Source organism: Oncorhynchus keta, chromosome 27 (assembly GCF_023373465.1).
Source record: "Oncorhynchus keta strain PuntledgeMale-10-30-2019 chromosome 27, Oket_V2, whole genome shotgun sequence".
Classification (NCBI taxonomy): Eukaryota; Metazoa; Chordata; class Actinopteri; order Salmoniformes; family Salmonidae; genus Oncorhynchus; species Oncorhynchus keta.
This window is the reverse complement of record NC_068447.1, coordinates 16639663-16648504: the sequence shown is the minus strand read 5'-3', so window position 1 is coordinate 16648504 and position 8842 is coordinate 16639663. Positions and strand designations below refer to the sequence as shown.

The window sequence follows — 8842 nt, the reverse complement described above, 5'->3', positions numbered from 1 at the left end:
GTCATTTAGCAGACGCTCTAGATAATGACAGTTGTATTGATTTGCACTATTTATATCCCCAGGAACCAAGTTAGTACTTGCAATAGGACAGAGAATATGACCACTGACGAGACCATGTCTGAATTGACAGGCTGGTTGAAATCTGGGGATTTCAATAAAATAAAATGGGCCAGTGTTGACACCTAGTGGTTGTGTGGGTCATGTGCGCAGACAACAGGACATTAAGTTATCTAAAAGGGAAAAGAGAAGCACTCCATCTGGGTCATTTGATGACAAGGTATACATTGATAACATTGGGGTTCCAGGAGAGGTGCCAGATGAGTCAAAGCAAGAAATCAGATCCTAGCAGGATTAGAGTTAAGGATTTCAGGGGGTTCTACTCTCACAAGAAAAGGGGGAAGTGGGCGTGATAATCAGGACCATGTCTTACATCCCAGGTAGCACAGCTCCGGATGAATCAGCGCCCGAAGCCTCAGCTGTTTTGACCACCCTGGCTCACGGGTTGGCAGAAACTCTGGGGTGGATACTTCTCTGAACTAAATTGGGTTGACAGTATTTATGGAAAAATGTGGTGTTATGGGCTTTTTTCACCTGTGTGACTGTGTTAGTTTTGTACGTACGTGGTTGATTGCGTGTATGTATGATATTGTTTCCAGGACTATGGAGAGATCAATGACACTACAGATGGGGGCGTTATGGGCCGATTCCAGGTTCTGACCCGTGGAGGACTGAAGGCATGTCTACAGAGGAAGTGGATGAATCTGGATCTGTCATTTGTGGGGAATTTATGTTTGATGAGAATAGTGTTGAGATGAAGGGGAATTAGATTGTAATTTGTTTCAATTATTAAACTGTTTTTTAATAAAAATTGTAACAAAATTCCTGAAAGAGGAGTTATGATTCTGGTGTAGGTTTAAAAACAGTTGGAGTTAAGGTTAGATTTGATTAATGATGGGTGAAGAGTCGGGTAAATATTTATAATAATATTTTTATTTTGTAGATTTGAATGTATAATATTTGATCAAAGGGAAGATTGATAGAGGAATTTATGGTTGAAATGACTAATTATGTATACATTCCAATCAGAACTGACTAGTCCAAATGCTATAATGTACTGTACATGTGAATTTTCTCTCTTGCTCCCTTTCCCAATTGTATATAATGTAGTCAGGAGTTTAGTAACAATGAAGGTCTGTTCCTTAGTTCATTCATTTGTACAAATCTCCAGGTGGTGGGAACGGGCCATCTCCAGATTGTCTAGAATGTTGATTTATACTGACTGGCCTTGACTTCGTGCTGATAACGCGAAGGCTCAAGAGCTAGAGGGCCCCTCTTCTTGTGAAATAGAACGTTTGGAAAATGCTGACGTCATTTTCAGTTTATAACCTGTGGAAATGTGTGTATGCGTTTAGTACTCTCTGGAATTAAATGCTCTTACCTGACCTTTAAGACTGGTCTCGATCTACTTCATGCATAATTAATGAACTTACACCTCATTAATGAATTACAAACGAGTGCGAATTTGGTTTTGGCAACAAAATACATAGGAATTATAGAAATTCCACTATCACACACCCAGGCACCAGAATGTATTCTCCCCAACATCAATGTCCCAGCTGTGTGCTCCTGAGTTCCTGGACGAAGGTCCCCTCTACTCTGTCAGAATCTTAATGAAGGACATCAAGGGGTGTTACTGACTCATTTACATCCTGTTAGTCCCTGATTCAGACAGAGACAGTATCCACTGATACAGTCAGCTTACCTGGTAACACTCTCAGAGGTGTAAAAGTACAGAATAATGGAAGGACTCTCTCAGTGAAAGTGTGTGTGAATGTGTGTAGATGTGTGTTACTGACAGGGTCAGAGAATGACAGCTTTCCTCCTTCCCAGTCTAGCTGCACTCTGATCCTCTGGGGATTCTGTCTCACTGTGAGGGGAGTGAATGGCTTATTTGGATCATGTGTTTTATAATCACCACTATAAAACAACACACCCCAGAACGCATCCCAATAACTACTGTCTCCTTTCCTCTGGACAGACTCTGTGATCACACCCAGGTACCAGAATGTATTCTCCCCAACATCAATGTCCCAGCTGTGTGTTCCTGAGTTAAAACCCTCAGAGCCCAGGACTACTCCAACCTCATCAAACCTCTCTGGGTTGTCAGGAAACTGCTGTTTATTGTTAGTGTATTTCACACTGGTCAGATCATCAGACAGGGTGAGTTGTGGTTTGGCAGTGTTGGGGTCCAGAGTCACTGGAGCTGGACAGAGAGAACACAAACACACTATGTTAATTAAAATGAAGGGGGAATACATTACTGTATATGATATATAATGCTATATGTTGTATGTTTTGTGTTCTATATGTGAACATTACTTATTGGGAAATCCTCTTAAAACTTCACATCTTCACAAATGTACCATCTGCTTTTTGATAAATACACTGAAACAGATTTGATGTTGTAAAGAAAATCGATGTTATTTATTTTAAAGACACTCTTCAGCTAGTCTTGTACTTTTCCTGTAAAAAAACAATGTCTCATGAAAAATACAGTAATGTTACCAGACTTAAAGGGGAAGAAATATTGTTTTTAGACACAACTGCAAACTTCAAGGAGTTGACCATTCAATGAGTTGGTCTGGTGGGTGCACTGTGATATCACCGGCCTCCCCCTTGCTTGAGGAACAATAGAGGAGTATTAGGAGTATTATGTCATGAGGATACCTGGACCACCTATTGAGATGAGCCTTTGTTCAGTAAATCAGATGATAAATGAGGCGAAAAGGAGACTGGAGTGCCACTTTAAATATAATTCACTGTCTCTTTTTCTGTATTGGAGAGTCATAGTGATCCAACATTGATGAATATGCTGATTCGGTGAGCGAGTTTATTAGCAAGTGCATCGGCGATGTCGTACCCACAGCAACTATTAAAACATTCCCAAACCAGAAACGGTGGATTGATGGCAGCATTCGTGCGAAACTGAAACAGCAAACCACTGCTTTTAACCAGGGCAAGGTGACCGGAAACATGACCGAATACAAACAGTGTAGCTATTCCCTCCGCAAGGCAATAAAACAAGCTAAGCGTCAGTATAGAGACAAAGTAGTCGCAATTCAATGGCTCAGACACAAGGGGTATGTGGCAGGGTCTACAGACAATCACGGATTACAAAAAGAAAACCAGCCCCGTAGCGGACCAGGATGTCTTGCTCCCAGACAGACTAAACAACTTCTTTGCTCGCTTTGAGGACAATACAGTGCCACTTACACGCCCCACTACCAAAACCTGTAGACTCTCCTTCACTGCAGCTGGTGTGAGTAAAACATTTAAACGTGTTAACCCTTGCAAGGCTGCAGGCCCAGATGGCATCCCCAGCCGCGTCCAAGGAGCATGCGCAGGCCAGCTGGCTGGTGTATTTACAGACATATTCAATCTCTCTGTCACGTTAGTCGTACGGAGGTGACCAAGGCGCAGCGTGAATTGAATACATGTTATATTTTAATGAAGACGGACACTAAACAAACTACAAAACAACAAAACCAACATGAAGCTATGCTACAAATGTACATGCAACTAGACATAGACATAGATAATAACCCACAAAATACCCAAAGAGGATGGCTGCCTAAATATGGTTGCCAATCAGAGACAACGATAAACACCTGCCTCTAATTGAGAACCAATCTAGGCAACCATAGACCTACATAAACACCTAGATGGTAAACAACCCCATAAATCTACAAAACCCCTAGACAGTACAAAACCCCTAGATGAGACAAAAACACACATACCCCCCTCGTCACACCCTGACCTAACCAAAATATATTAAGAAAACAAAGAATACTCAGGTCAGGGCGTGACACACTCCCTATCCCAGTCTGCTGTTCCCACGTGCTTCAAGAGGGCCACCACTGTTCCTGTTCCCAAGAAAGCTAAGGTAACTGAGCTAAACAACTACCGCTGCGTAGCACTCACTTCCGTCATCATGAAGTGCTTTGAGAGACTAGTCAAGGACCATATCACCTCCACCCTACCTGACACCCCAGACCCACTCCAATTTGCTTAGCGCCCCAATAGGTCCACAGACGAGGCAATCGCAACCACACTGCACACTCCCCTAACCCATCTGGACAAGAGGAATACCTATGTGAGAATGCTGTTCATTTAACACCATAGTACCCTACAAACTCGTCATCAAGCTCGAGACCCTGGGTTTCGACCCCGCACTGTGCAACTGGATACTGGACTTCCTGACGGGCCGCCTCCAGGTGGTGAGGGTAGGTAACAACATCTCCACCCCGCTGATCCTCAACACTGGGGCCCCACAAGGGTGCATTCTGAGCCCTCTCCTGTACTCCCTGTTCACTCACGACTGCGTGGCCATGCACCCCTCCAACTCAATCATCAAGTTTGTAGACGACACTACAGTGGTAGGCTTGATTACCAACAACGACGAGACGGCCTACAGGGAGGAGGTGAGGGCCCTCGGAGTGTGGTGTCAGGAAAATAACCTCTCACCCAACGTCAACAAAACAAAGGAGATGATTGGAAACAGCAGAGGGAGCACCCCTCTATCCACATCGATGGGACAGTAGTGGAGAGGGTAGTAAGTTTTAAGTTCCTCTGCGTACACATGACGGACAAACTGAATTGGTCCACCCACACAGACAGCGTGGTGAAGAAGGCGCGGCAGCGCCTCTTCAACCTCAGGACGCTGAAGAAATTCGGCTTGTCACCAAAAGCACTCACAAACTTTTACAGATGCACAATCGAGAGCATCCTGTCGGGCTGTATCACCGCCTGGTACGGCAACTGCTCCACCCATAACCGTAAGGCTCTCCAGAGGGTAGTGAGGTCTGCACAACGCATCACCAGGGGAAAACTACCTGCCCTCCAGGACACCTACACCACCCGATGTTACTGCCTGTTCACCCCGCTATCATCCAGAAGGCGAGGTCAGTACAGGGGCATCAAAGCAGGGACTGAGAGACTGAAAAACAACTTCTATCTCAAGGCCACCAGACTGTTAACATTGAGTGGCTGCTGCCAACATACTGACTCAACTCCAGCCACATTAATATTGGAAAAATGTATGTAATAAATGTATCACTAGCCACTTTAAACAATGCCACTTAATATAATGTTTACATACCCTATATTACTCATCTTATATGTATATACTGTACTCGATACCATCTACTGCATTTTGCCTATGCCGTTCTGTACCATCACTCATTCATATACTGTATCTTTACGTACATAATCTTCATCCCTTTACACTTGTGTGTAGAAGGTAGTTCTTGTGAAATTTTTAGGTTAGATTACTCGTTGGTTATTACTGCATTGTCGGAACTAGAAGCACAAGCATTTCGCTACGCTCACATTAACATGTGCTAACCATGTGTATGTGACAAATAAAATTTGATTTGATTTGATGTCACGGTCTACAGTATATAATACCTTGTTATACCCCTTAAATACTAACTGTAGTGAACTATTCCCTGCATCTTCTTCCAGACTCTGAACTGCAGGTTTCCCAGGTGCTTTGCCACATCGATCAGCGCTCCTGAAACCCTCTCTGGATCTGGCAGTGTACACTGGGCTCTGGAAGAACATTCAGGAGTCAGTGTTGCTGTGGGGTTTGATACAGAACCACAGAGAAGAGAGAGACATAATAAAGTCCCATTACCTTTTCACTGTATCCTTGTAGTTCTGTAGGGAAACAAAATAACACATTTAAAGATGCATTGAGCATAGCAAATCAATCTAAAACATATCAATTGATTACTACAATATTTATTTCATAATTGATACGGCTGTTGATTTACCAGAGGTCGATTAGACCTTACCTGCAGGAATGAGATGTGCTCAGCTCCCAGCTCTTCCTTTATGGTTCTGATTGTGTCTGGGAGTGATGATATCTCTCTGCTCATCTTCTCAATCTTCTTCTTCATCATCTGACTCTTCTGCTTCTATTCCTCCTTCAGTGCAGCTATCCTGGCTCTCTCTTCCTCATGTAGAAACTGATGAAACTTCTTAAACCCCATCTTAATCAGCCTCTCTGTGTGCTGGGCCTGGCTCTGGAGACAGTAGAGAGGAATGTCAAAGAAATCATCAATATCTATAATTCCACAGGGTTATGATAAATCTTCACAGTATCATTGTACCTCAGCTTCACTCTGTATTCCTACCTTGATGTGGTTGGCTGTTTGATCACAGCTCAGTTTAACTTCTCTGAAGACCTTCATCTTCTCCCGTAAGGGCTCCAGTGCAGTCTTGTGTTCCTCCTGGAATGAAACAACATTATTAAGATAGGCTGTGTGTTAAAGGAGTGGATTGGCACACAGGTCTTTATTTACGTGACTATATGTAGTGTTAAATACATCTCCTACCTTATGATCCAGTACAGCTTCATCTATTGGGCAGCAGTCATGGCTTTTATGCTTTTTGGAAGTTTGACACACAAAACAGATGGGCTGTTTATCCTCCAGACAGAAGAGCTTGAGTTCCTCACTGTGTCGACTGCAAAGCACCTCAGGCCCTGCTGAAGCTCTCTGGCTTCTATCGTGTAAGTAGGCCTCACACACGTTCTTTAAAACCAGGTTACTGGGGGGAATTCCATTGATGATTTCTTTCTGCAGACTGGACATTCCCGAGATGTCTTCTGTTTCCAGTATTCCTCCAGACAGGCCTTACAGAAGCTGTGGCTACACAACAGGACCACAGGATCCTTGAAGATGTTACGACATGTCTCACTGTTTATCTTTCTGTTATGGCTTTGGAAGTCTTTTGATGAAGGTTTACTTTAAAAAAGTCAAAATCTATATTTGGATGATGGTGTTCCTTAGCCGTTAATTGTTGTTTTGATTCTTGGTTGCTTACAAAGTTTTTTGGTCATCCCTTAATGACAGTTCACTGAATATTTAATTGCTGCATGTTACAGCGCTGTTCTGTTGTGAGCTTTTCTCCTTCCTGTTAAGCAGGAGTAGGGTGGAGCTCTCTGCTGAGTTGTCTTTATATCAGTTTGAGTCTGTGCAGGACACTTCCACTAGATGTCAGTGTTTACTTAAATATAACTGGATTTTATTGCTTCAAAATGCCTACGTGTATGAAAATGACCAAATAAACTGATCTAACGTTTCTCCTCATCTGGCTTGACTGTTAGCTGAATTCTGAATATCTATGTCTCTGGTTAATTCAGCACCATGGACAGCAACTGCATGGAAGTGCCAAGCAGTCAACTTCAGCAGCTGAAACTCCTACATTGGATTCACTTTTACATTCAGTCTGCCAAGAGCAAGATGGTGACTCCACACAACAAACCAACTCCCCGACCAAGGGCCAGGTATTCTGCTGCAGAACATGTGAAAGTAAGTCAGAGACATTCACGAGTATAAACTTTCCTCTGTAACACTATCCTCCAGCTTTTCCCCCCTCCCTCACCCATCAGTCAGGCAGGAGGATAGGAGCCGTGTTTGGTGGTGTTAATCTGTCTCTCCTCAGAACTCCGGAGTGAGGATCCTCAGAGTGCTCAAAGCTGGGATTCGGACTTTGTGGCCGCAGCCTGCGAGGAGACAGATAGGCCTGCCTGTTTTATATGTAAAGCTGCCAGCCATAAAGCACAGGCCCGCCGGGTATTTCACACAATTCTTTTGTCCCAGCCAAACTGTGGTGGGGTCCCAGCGTCTAAGAGGCTTTGCATTCTGGGAGCAAAGGAGAGGGACGGACGCTGAGGATTGTGGGTAAATTTGGACGGGCATCAGGCAGGCATTTGGCAGTCTTGCCTTTCTCCCACAGCGTTTGCTCTGATGTTGCCCATCCATATATTTATATATTCTTAATTCATTACATTTACATTTAAGTCATTTAGCAGACGCTCTTATCCAGAGCGACTTACAAATTGGTGCATTCACCTTATGACATCCAGTGGAACAGCCACTTTACAATAGTGCATCTAATTCCATTCCTTTACTTAGATTTGTGTGTATTAATCAAATGAAAATCAAATCAGATTTTATTGGTCACATACAGATGATTAGCAGATGTTAATGTGAGTGTAGTGTCGTGAAAATTTCCTCTATTTACCAAATCATGGGAGCAAACCACACACACACGTCAGAGTTAGTTATAAAAGTCCATCTTTAATTATATGAGCTCTATCACAATCCTGTGACTCTCAGATAAATTCAGTGTCTCCCAGTGAATTCTGTGAGAGCCCCCTTACAATGCAACTGAGTTCCTTTAATAGCAAAGCCACACATAGTCAGACTGCATAGACATAATTCATCGTTCAGCTTCGTCTCCTTTCCCAAACCCCAGAACCATAAACCGAATACTCCATATCAACAGGCATATATCAAATTGTCATTTAGATACAACCAACTCAAAATACAACCGAACCTGGACAAGCTCACAGAGAGGAGAGTGAGGCTATAGGTTTAGATAAAAGCAACATTAGAGGGAGCATAGAATGATTCCAGACACTGCCACCCTTCTTTCCCCACTAGAAAATGTAGGGAGTAAAAGATATGTTTACACATGATGACACCTTGACCTCTCCCCTCTCTGTGGCCCATGCAACTTAGTTTTGACATAGAACAGATAACTGCAACCTCGCCACAGTATTATACAAAAATACTATTCTGATGAGAAGTAACTTACACACATTTGATGAATATTAAACATCTTACAAATGTTACCAACAAATTCTGATCCTTCCACGACAGTAGCGAAATGCTTGTGCTTCAAGTTCCGACAATGCATTAATATCTAACAAGTAATCTAACAAATTCACAACAACTACTTCATACACACAAGTGTAAAAGGATGAATAAGA

At 42.9% G+C, this 8842-nt stretch overlaps 1 pseudogene; it reads right to left on the bottom strand.

The window, feature by feature from the left end:
• Window positions 1-1006: 1006 nt before the first annotated feature.
• Window positions 1007-8842, bottom strand: part of LOC118360267 (E3 ubiquitin-protein ligase TRIM39-like) — a 28735-nt pseudogene continuing 20899 nt past the window's right edge.